Source organism: Gordionus sp. m RMFG-2023, chromosome 4 (assembly GCF_954871325.1).
Source record: "Gordionus sp. m RMFG-2023 chromosome 4, tfGorSpeb1-WG-v2, whole genome shotgun sequence".
Classification (NCBI taxonomy): Eukaryota; Metazoa; Nematomorpha; class Gordioida; order Chordodea; family Parachordodidae; genus Gordionus; species Gordionus sp. m RMFG-2023.
The window spans coordinates 32336027-32348532 of NC_088778.1; the positions used below are offsets into that span (position 1 = coordinate 32336027).

Here is a 12506-nt window from a genome sequence, read left to right on the forward strand (position 1 = left end):
CCAGGCATAAAGCCAAACCGAGTCTCTCCTATTTTGATTATGTCTCTTAACCTTCTTTCTATTATTTTATTGAAGAGTTTAAGACAGTGTGATATTAGTTCTGCCCCTGTAATTTTGACAATTGTGTGGATCCCCTTTATTTTTGAAGATAGCAACTATAGCTCTGCCTCCATTTTTGAGGAATCTCTTCATTTCCCAGTATTTTATCGTACAGATTTGTGAGGAGATGTATTCCATCATCTCAGTGCTTTAAGGCTCTCTATTGGAAATAACATCTGGATCCCTAACTTTGTTGTTTTTCATATGCTTGAGGCATGAGGTAATTTCTTCTGTCAGTGGTTGTATAAGGTTTTGACATGGGGAGTATTCATCTAGAAGTAGTATGTGGGGATTAAAGTTGAGAAGCTTATAAAAATATTCTTTCCTTCTATTCATTATTTCTTTTTTCTTTATTATCAATTTCCCAACTTTTTTTGATTACTTTCGGAGCTCCGTTTATTTTTGAAATTTAATTTTTATATATGGCAAAAATATATTTAAATTTTGATTATTATAATAATAATATAAATCATTTAATTTTTCATTATATATTTGGTCATTGCTAGTAAACACAAGCCCATTAAAAGAAAAAAATATCCTGTATAATTTTTTTTTAAATATAACAGCATTTTCACCTTGTTTTTCCGACAAATATTTTCTTATATTGTCTTTTAAATGACGCGTTCATATTAAAGGAGTATTAAATTTAAATATTTCCCGAATAGGTCTTACTATAGCCTTTTCTTGGTCACTACCTAATATGATATTTTTAATATATATTTTATTTTTTAAAATGCAGAATGTAAATGAGAAAAAAAAATGTATGATAGGTGGTCAATATCAGAATCTCCGTGCAAATATATTGGTCCTATAAAAATATTTGGGGATTGTTTAAAATTTATTATGGAATTTTGAAAATATTATGAAATTTTAATTAAATTTTGATATTTGTATTTACAATTATTTAAATATCTTAATATATGATTTTAAACAATACAATGAACCCAATGGAACCCGGGTAAAAATAAACTTCTCTTCTCCGGTTCGGTTCAGGGTTTTAAATTTTTTAAACAGGGTCGGTTTATCGTTTAAATTTTTCAATAACCAGCGTTTTCTTCTCCGGAATGAATGTAAAAAATTATGAGTAAATTTTATTTTATAAATGTATTGAAGCTATAAATATCTGAAACAGAATCCGTATAATAGTTTATTCAGCAAGATACTAGTGAGTCAACAAAATTTACTTTCCACTAACGGCCTTGGTCTGTTTAAGATAATATTTACGAATATCTTATACACTACCAAATTTAATAAAATTTTCTTCCAGTCTTTAAGAAATTTAGGGTTCTTTGTTTTCGAGAAGTTGATCAGGATAGCTTGGGAGGAGGATCTCCGGGAAATAACATTGGATCCGCCTGTACTCGCTATATATCTTATCCTGACCGCAAGTCTTATGATTTTAGTTATTTTTATAATACTTACTATTTCACTTTTGATAGGGAGGAACAGTCTCAATGTTTATACTTAATACAGTGGAAGAAGGTTGCATACATGACGTGGATTGGGTCACGTTACTAAGTGGGTGTGTAGTATTTAGAATTTATCTCATCAAAATAAAATTTATTAAACACATTAATTATTTTTATATTTTTGTTAAAAATAAATAATATAGACGCCATCAAGCGGATAGAATATTATTTTTTTTACATTTATAAATAAAAAAAAGATTACGAAGCTAAAATATCTAATAGATAATTTTTTTACCTGTCCAAACATTTATTATATTTATAAAAACTAATAATCCTCAATTAATATTAAGAAATTGTAGTATCACTTAGAATATGATCGGAAATATAATATATAAATAAATTATTATTTATAGCCGGGCGATGTTTAATAATAAATTTGTGTGGTTAGCCGAGCGACATTTCTCAGCCGAGCGATATTTAATAATAAATGATTTATTGTGTGGTTAGCCGTGCGACATTTATCAGCTCAGCGATATTTAGTAAAAAATGATTTATTGCGTGGTTAGCGGAGCGACATTTATCAGCCCAGCGATATTTAGTAATAAATGATTTATTCTGTGGTTAGCCGAGCGACATTTCTCAGCCGAGCCTAATTTTCAGCCGAGCGATAAATAGACCCACCGATAATAATCAAAATTATATTTTTTTATGTATTTATTTTATATTGGCAATTTATTTTTTTTAAGCTTTTAATATTTTTATTTTTGTATTTTTTTTTTTAAAAAATGTAAAAAAATAATAATTAATTACAAATACGATTAATATTAAATTAAAAATATGTATTAAAAAAATTAGGATATATTAAAAAATATATAATCTATAAAAAAAATTATTAAAATGAACTTTAATAAAAAGGTATTAATACCACAGCATATACATATAATATCGATATTTTCTTCATTAAAACTAATTATTAATTAAATGAAATTTTTAATTTTTATCATTATGTTTTTCTTTAAAAATTTAAATTACACTGTATTACTATTAAGGATAATTATTGCGGTACACAGGTAATATTTTCTACAGGTTTATAAGATATGAATTAGAATAATACAATAACTATATATTTTAGTTAACTTTAATGCGATATCCAACTTTTTACCTTTTCAATCAACATTTCAACTCCTCTGAGAATTCCTTAGAATATACATAATTTTTTTTTAGATCCTAACATTATTAAGTTTACTCCTCCCCCGCTCCCTACCCTTTATAACATAAACCCATACAGAGTAATGATTAATTTTAAAACTAAAAAAATCATGCTTATGCACTTAAAAATAATATAAATAGTTAAAATTTCTGAGCGATTTATTATTTCTAATAAATTCAAATTTTTACTTAGATTGTTTTTTGGGATTTCTTTAAATAGTTTTAATTCTGTGTAATTATGGTGAAAAAAAATTATAATAAGTATGATTGAGGTGAGAATAGATTGAAATAGAAAGAACTGAAAAATAATAATCAGAATATATATAAACATATGAATAAAATAATTTTACTATCAATTTATTACATTATCCAACATAATTATTAGATATAAAATTAAAAAACAAAGGGTTAAAGCGAAAATAAAAATTAAATAAGAATTCTTGGTATAATTCACAAAATTTCAATTGTATATCTTTTCTTTAATAATCATTTACAAAGTCTGTAATATTAAATAATATTGTAATATTTCTTCTAATTTGAATAAGACATATTTCGTTTTCATCTAATTACAACAACAAAAATAATATATGTTGATGCATAAATATTGGCTTAAAATTTCAGAATTACTGATTGCCAAAGTTTGGCAAATTTCGTGTATAAGGTTATGTCTTAATATATGATTCAGATTCCTATTAAATTTTTTAAAAATAATAACTAATATTTTATATCTGAGTAAACAGAAAAGATAAAAAGATATCTATAAAGATCATAAAATAATAAGATTCAAAATATTTTGAATTGGGGAAATCCCTTATTTCACTTATCTTAACAGTAATTTTATAGTTTTTATTAAGCTACTTTGTTTTTGGTAGTGACTGCCAAAACCAGTGTTGTGCATTTGACCGGTCAAATATGGTCAAATTCAAATAAATATTTTTTTCTCATATTTAACATCATTTTTCTTTAATATTTTTTAATTTACGGTTGTCGAAATCTTCAATCATTTTCTGTTTTAGTAAGACTATTAACGCAAATCGACCTTATTCTTTCTGAAGAAGTCGTCGAATTAGAAATTTTTAGTAAAATTCCACTTCTCATAATAAACATGGTGGTCAACTTGAGGTTGGAATCTAATTGCTTCTTATGGAAGTTACTGCTCTCCCAATAATTTTTTATTAAACATGCTGTTTTACTTCTGAAATTTATGATATCATTAAAATATTTTGATCATCACCGCTTTGTATGCCTAATTTTTGTGTTATTTCAAATACTTCATTATATTCACTATTAGTAAAATGTTCCTCATAATATTAGGTACTCAATAAAGAAGCGGCATTGTGATCACATATATTTATATCATTTCTCCTCTTTTTCAAGCATATATTTATCATTAGATTTTTTAGAATATTTTATCGTATTTGAACAAGTCAAATATTCCTCCGTTAAATTTACAGGATAAATGACTGATGTCCTGTCAATTTACCGACTTGCCAACCCTGGCAAAAACTGATTGATGAATTTATAAATATTATGTCATCACACAATAAATATTAAAGCAACCCAGATATCAATTTCGCCAGTAAGGATAAGATTTAACTAATAAACTCAATGATTAATTTATAGATAAAGATGAGTTCCTTTCATAAGATTCTTATAAAATCAGAACTTCGAAAAAGAGGATAAGATAGGATTACAAAAAAATATATTCCAATAATAAATTGAATTAACCAGATCTAGTTTCATTATTATTTTATAAATTTATAAAGGTTAAAAGAAAATTATAACCTCCATCATTGAATCAATCTTGCACATATTTTTTTTTTAAATATTATTCAATTAATATAATTATAAAAATAAAAGTTTCAAACTAAATTAGTTATTATTAGTAATAATCGCGATATTAAATTCGCTGTAATATCTTCGCGATGTCACTATATTTACTTCTTGGGTATCACGATAATAACTTCTTTATAAAATTCGATTATTGATACGCGATAAAAGTTTCGCGGTAATGTATTCTCTGTAAAGGTTTCGCCATAGGAGTTTCGCTATAAAAAATTCGTGCTATTTGTTTCGGTATTGTCTTCTCGGAATAGTATTAGCTAATGTGGATACGTGATAAAAGTTTCTCTATAAAATCCATTCGCTATAAACGACTTTCGCGATAGAAGGGTTTTAGAAGTTCTTCGCGATAGATTGACATGGAACTATAATATAAAAATAAAAATGTAATTAAAATTTATCAAATCATTGAATTTTTTCCTCGATCTCGATGATAATACCTTTTAAGAACATAAAAGAGCTATTAACATTAAAATATAAATCATTTAACACTAAATATCGCTCGGCTAAAACTACCCCTTTATTTATGTATTACATTTCCAATCATATTTCAGTGTGCTTTCACTTTCCCTAATATTACTAATTAGTTTTTTTAAATAAAATAAATGCTTGGACAGGTCTAAAAAATTATCACGTAGATATTTTAGCTTCAATACCTTTATAAAATTAAATTTACTCATAATTTGTTTATCTGTAAATGTCAAGAAATAATTTTATATCCGCTAGATAACGTCTTTAAATTTTTAATTTTTTATTATAAATATAAAATAATATTTTTGAAAGCGTTTAATAAATTTTGCCATATTCTATCATGATGACACTAAAATATTTACGATCTTTTTATAGTGAGAGATATTTAGTAATAAATAATTTATTATGTAATTAGCCGAGAGTTATTTAATAATTAATGGTTTATTATGGGTTAGCCGCTCAGCATAGCAGAGCCATATTTAGTAATAATTTACTTCTTTTTCGCTAAATTTTAATATTTTTTTAAAATATATTAAATAAGTACCATATACACAAATTAATTACCCTTCAACCCCGTCAATCTTGACGGGTTATTAACTAGTATATTTATATTATATATAAAGAAAATAAAAAATTTTAAATTTTGGGTTGAATTTTATATGATATATTTAGATATATGTGGAAAAATAATCTCTAGATATGGCGCAAGACCTTAAATCTAACCCTTTCATTTTTGTTTTCGAATCCCATACAATTGTTTATAATCATTTTTAAATTAAAAAGCATTAACTAATATAAGTTTAAAAACTTTATAAATTATTTAACCATGAAAAAAGATCTTTACAAATACTCTAATAAACTTTTAAATAAATTAATACATATGTGAAATATATATTTTTTTTCAATTTAAAACTCAATATATTTTTGTCATATTCTAAAATTTATGCAAATTACACAATCCAGTAATTGTTTAGACTTTAGATGACAAAATTGTAGATAATATTAACGAATGTCATAAATTTATACATTAAATTTTATGTTCCCTCAATGAGAATATCATCTGTATTTATTCATTATCATAGCGCTTATAACAGGTAACTGATTTCTGGTCCAACCATTTAAAATATTTGTGTCAGCTATTGTAGGCCACCATGTAATATTGCCAAAAATATCTTTCTGGCTATCACTAGCTAAACTCCAGTTTCTTTTCAGCTCCCTTCCTAACATAACTGTATAACTCAAGCAAGTTCGAACATTACTACCTCGATACCATTTCTGATTAAGTCATCGTATTTAATTTATTATAATGGTAATATTGATCTGGCCAAAACCGACAAAATATTTTTTACCAAATCCAATGTTGTAATTACTATAGTGAATATTGCTCTGGTATTAATAGAATGTGTATGAACTAGAGGTGTGGGTGTGAGAACTTATGAAGCTTAAGTAATAGGTTGACTACATATTAGAGAGTGAATTTTTTTAATGATTTGTCTTTGAAATAATTTAAAGCTTGGTACATTTGAATAGGTTGCACTGTTGGAACATTCTAAGTGAGTGAATCTAGATTGTTGAGATAGTAAATAATCTTTAATAAGGATTTAGATGGACAAATTTCTCCTTTGGTATGCGAGAGTGTATAGTAAAAGATTTTAAAAAATATGCATCCATGAAACTGATGAATTAAGGAACAATTAATTTGGCTTGGTCGTTTGACAAGCAGTGGCGTCACTAGCCCAAAAAACTACAGTGGGGCTCAAATTTTTTTTGCTATTAATTTTGAAAATGACCTTTCTTTAGTTAATAAATTTAAAATGTCCATTCATTTAAGTATTTTTAAAAAATATCAAGATTTTCAGGGAGGCTCAATTTTTTAGGAGACTTGAACCCCTATGCCCTACTTCCAGTGAGACTGTTGACTGGCAGTGTGTGAACCTGAAAAGCTAGATAGTGCATAATAAACCCTATTAAATTTGATCAGGAATTCAGAAAAAATTTTGTTTTTTAATGAATAAAACAATAAATAAAAAATTCATGACACCAAAATCATAGGAATAAAACTGAAATGGAGGCGTTTCAATTTTCTAATTTTGAAATACATATTACCAATTAAAGACAGTTTAGTGGATATTAGAGACGTGATGAGATTATACATTCATTTTTTTAATATTTATTTATTATTTTTATTCAAATATAACTATTTCACTTTTAAAAAGTTATACATATTTATCTGAACAGAAACATTCTATATTTAAAAAAATATATTGGATATACTAAAAAATTATTTCTAAAAAAAAGACAAGCGTTTATAGTAAATGAGTTATATTCAAGAGGTTCGTTATAACGCAACGTTATTTCTAAAATTAAACCAATAAATAGGTTTAAATTTATAAATGGAGCGTTGTGATGAAAACGCTATGATAATATTTGAAAAATATAGGCGAAACGATTATAAAAATAATACTATAATTGATAATGCAGGGGATGTTGAAAATTTTTTAAGAATTCCCACAAATGTAGGAATATTAAAATCAATGAAAAGGTCAATGGCAATATTAGATTGCATAACACGTTGGTCCTCAATTTGTATGATGCTATAACGATTGTTAAGTTTGAAAGATTTCTGTAAAGATTTTATTTTAGGAGTATATGATATCATTTTGGAGGGAGATTGGTGCCAAATAAAGGTCCTTACTAGTGTATTAATTCCTTTAAAAATAACAATTAAGATTACAAACAGAACAATTAGGTTTATCTGATTTTGGCACATATGGATTAGATGCCGATTAGATTTAGAAAGATTTTCTAGTCCTTTTTTATACGAATTATTATAAAAATAAGAAAACATGAAAATTCGAGATCAACAATATTTACAAAATAGTGTACGCTTCTCTAAATTTAGACCCTCGATATCAAGTTTTTGAGTATTGAGCATAAACAAATGGCTAAACCCCATCTTAAGGATTTATGGCATACGCAAAACTCCATTATTTACAATATATTGGAGGCTACGACAATAATAGCTACTGGTTGTAGTAATATTTATGATATTGATAGCAACATTGATGATCTTAAAATTTTAATTTTAGATAGAGAAAAAAATGCAAATTATTATCATAAAGAAAAAAGGATCAAAAATTACCTATTACATCCTTAATAGAAAAGTTATATCAGAAGTTAAGAGAATAAATAAGGATAAAAATATTTTAAAATTCTGAGAAGAAAATTCTTCAATTATATTCAAAATTATATATCTTGTATAGAATCGTCATGCGGCCACGCAAATACATAATTTTTGTATATTATAAAGATAACTATCTATTTTAGGTAAGTGCAGAACGTGGGTTTTCATCTTTGTGAAATATACGTTGTCTAATTTACGTGGATATCTCAAGGCTGATATTTTACGAGATATTATGATTGTGCGATTGAATAAAACATTTAAAATGTAAATTATTTTATTTTTAAATTTTTTATTTGTAAATTATAAATTTGTAAATTATAAATGTGTATAATATAATTGATGTATAATAATAAATGAATAATAAAAAGTCTTATTTTGGGTCAATTTTTTTTGTTCCCTGAACCTGGACCCTTTAAAATTTTATTACTGTACCCGAACCTGGGACCTAAATCCTTTTTTTCGAAGGGTTCACATCCCTGATATATTCTATATTTGTCTGCAAGAAAAGTAATCAATAATTCAAATTTATTATTAAAAAATAGAATAATTAACTAAAGTTTAGAAAAGGAAACATTTCAAAAATACTTATAAATATCATAATAAGGTACTATTTTCAGTTAAACTGATTCCCGAAAATAAATAATCCGAAATAAAATTTTCCTATAGATGAAAAACCTCGTGGGAAAAAAAATCACCATTCAAAAAATTCCAAATCAAATTGTATTAAACCATTTTTTAAATGATCCTTACCCTATCTATAGCTTGGCGGCCCATAATCCTAGCCCAGTTCAAGAGATTAGATTCTCAGTCTAACATCTAAAATTCTACTGCACTTAAAAAATGATAATTTTAGTAACATCAATATTATATTTAAAAAATGAAAAAATAGGAGCTGTTTTGCCCCTATTTTCCATTTATCTAGCTATATCTGCCTTATAAAAGTTAATTTTAAAGTTTTAAAACCCTAAAATATTATTATCCTTCAAAACCAATGACAAAAGTTAAATGATAAGATATTATATAATGGGGGTTTGTAGAGGCATAAATTAACTTTTATCAAATTTTGGTAAAAAGATATATTAAATATTAAAAAATTTATTATTGCTTTTTAACCTAAGAAAATTTTGAAAAATATCGCAAACTAGATATGGCCTTCACTAGATAACATATTTTTATAATTTATTTACGTTTCTTTTTATAAAATTTAGATTTGAGTTATTGAAAACAACTATTAAATTATTAAAATGTAACTATAATTAATTAAGTAAAATCTATTTTTAGTTATTAATTATATTTATTTGATAGCCTATACATTGAATTTGAAAACTTAAATATATTTATTTTAATAATTTGTAAAAAATAACCTATTCAGCTCTATATAAAACTCTATCTTTCTTCCATTTCCAACGATAATTATTAAAAAAATTTATAAACTAATGTTTTATAAATGGAACATATAACATCTCCTAGTTTGTCTTATTAATACTGTTTTAAAACGCTTATTTTATTAAATGATTAGCCCAATAAAATGTGGTATTCTTGGTCCTTATTCACACTATTTCATTCGGAATTTAATAATTTTTATTAATAAAATACAATGCATAATTATTAATCTTAACATAAAATAATATCGTAAAAAACGAGTAACATTTAAAAATGTAAAAATGTGCAAGTTATTTATTATAATATTATTTGTTAATAAATTCCAAGAATTTTGGATTTAGATAGAAAGCTTAAGTAGCCCATAAATTGATTGATAAAGGCATGTTATAAAAATACAAGTTGACAAATTTTGATAATAGTATCAGAAATAGGAGAGTGGTTGGGGGGGGGGGTAGATATTGTTTATATGATCATGGATTCTCTTAATTATTTCTTTGAATTAGGAGGGCAATCAGCACAACGTGGATTTTGAGAATTTGGGCATCTATTGGCACAAAAATAGTCAAATAATCCTAGAAAATTTTTTTTATTAATTAGTTAATTTAATGATAACTTTTACCAGGATTTCTGTTGTATCCGTCCTCATGATGAAAATTTAGCCAAGGATCGGCTTCCCCTATAATAAAATATAAATTTAGATGATTCCACAAAATAGAGTTTAATGACAATTTTGTTTGATTTTTCTTTTCATCAGGGATCTGCATAAACAGTCACAGGATGGCTAGGGGTTGGCAAAAAATTTTGAATATTCATATTATTTACCTTTTTTTCTTCTAAACTCGAAGCTTAAACACTTTACCAAATTTATATAGGTGGTCACAAATTATTTTATACGTTAAAAACAGTATATTCTGTCTTTTTTTATTGTGTTTTTCAACCAATCTTGTAATAACATAATTTAAGTAAAATTTACATTTATATTAATCCTTTTTATTGTTTGTTAGATTACTAATACCTCATTTAATTTATGCTTTATTTCGATAAAAACGGGAGTGTTGGTTGAGTAAAAGAAAGATAAAAAACTTTAAGATTTCAATATAAATATAGAAAACAAGTTTATCCGACTCTACGGTTATAACGGTATTAAGCCAGGATAGAAAAATGGTGTAATTCATACGGGAAAGTAAAATGTTATTCAGGATTATCTAAATTTAAAAATATATATATGGTAATATAAGGAATCTTTCCAATATGGGTTGATAATGACATGTTTTATTATAGTAAATAATGTAGAATAAATATAGCGTTCAGATTTCCTACAGCTTATCATGCTTATGGATAATATACTAATAAGTTTGTCCAAGAAAAGTATAAAAAAACAAAGATTCAATATAAATATTTGGATGTTTTGGGGGAATTATTTGCACATTTACCAAAAGTTCACATTGTTTTAAAATCTAAATCAAATATCCTATCTCATTAATCTTTTTCAGAATAATTTTTGACCCACACATGATTTTGAATGATTTTATTAGTCCCAAACATAATTATATTGGGCGTGAAGGGGTTTAGAAAAATATGATTTCTTGAGAGGGCATGATTTAGAAAACAATTTTTTTACCGGCTGTAAATTTTTTTCGCAATACCGTGAAAGGGAAAGTAGACAGTGTTAGGAAATACCAAAATACATTCCTTTTCTAAATAGAATTTGTAAATATAAAGTAATAATTACCACTAGAAAGATAAGGTAATGTTGCCAATAAGAATATTATTAAATAAGAAGCTAACATTTTTTTATATTTTAATGATTTTTATGAAAAGTAAAATAAGTAAATATAGGGAAGAAAATTTACTTTATTTTATATAGATTAGAGTATTTTATTTTTACATTATTTAAAAAAATTTATTTATTTACAAAAAAAATAAGGTATTTTAAGACATTGACTAATTATTTGTAATGAAGACTAAAAAATAAATTTTAGTAAAAATTTCCTTATAGATAAAATATAACCTTGATATTATTTTGTATTTGTTGTGTCCAAAGTTTACAATAACTATCGAAATTTTAAAAAACACAAATCTAATCCATCTTGTAATTTTTTTTTTTTATCTAAACAACACTTTTATTGCTATATTAGGTTTATTTAAAAAAATATATTATAAAGGTCATTCTCTAAAAACAGAAATAGCATTACGAATTTCCAAATATTTGTATTTTTTATTTTAGAAAAGATAAAAAAATCTTAGGGTTTATCATGTAATTGCTCTGATTTTGCAACCTATAAATACAAAACTTAATATAATTAGTTAATTTAGAGTATTTTCTATATCTGACCCTTTTTTTGCAAAAGGAAGAAACTCATAAAATTTTAGATTATAAATTTATTTAAAAAAAGTACTAATGTTAATCATATGACCATTGCAGGATACATAGTAGGGTAATAATAATTTCGGTTTTGTTAATGATTAGCCAGAGAAAACCACGGCCTACAAAATTATTTAATAGTAATCTATAACATTATAAATTGATTGTTTCTCTTTCCTTTCCAATATCAAGTAAAGACCTATGTTAGAAGGCACTAATGACCGTCGTCTATATGCCAGACGTAGAGTGAAAGTGTGCACGGATGTTTTAAAAATGGCATTAATTCTTCCACAAAAATGTCAGTTAAATATTTCAATTATCAAAATCAATAAAATATGTGTTGATTATATGGCTTAAAAAAAATATATTAATATAGATGATTTGCTTATAAAGTAGTGTATTCATTTATTACTGCAATAAAAAATATTTGTGAATCGATGGTTTCAAAAATTCATAAATTTCAATCCGATCCTGTACTGGATTTACATTCATGATAATTTTGAGCTTGTGTATCATCCACCTGTTTTAATATTATCATCAAATC

The 12506-nt window shown here is 25.2% G+C and overlaps 1 long non-coding RNA gene across 1 annotated transcript; it reads right to left on the minus strand.

Moving 5' to 3' along the window:
- Positions 1-9817: 9817 nt before the first annotated feature.
- On the minus strand, positions 9818-11490 carry LOC135928383 (uncharacterized). The gene is made up of 3 exons (XR_010572304.1): positions 11330-11490; positions 10217-10273; positions 9818-10169 (listed from the first exon to the last, which is right to left on the minus strand). It is a non-coding gene; the product is annotated as an uncharacterized LOC135928383 (long non-coding RNA).
- Between the last annotated feature and the right edge of the window lie 1016 nt (positions 11491-12506).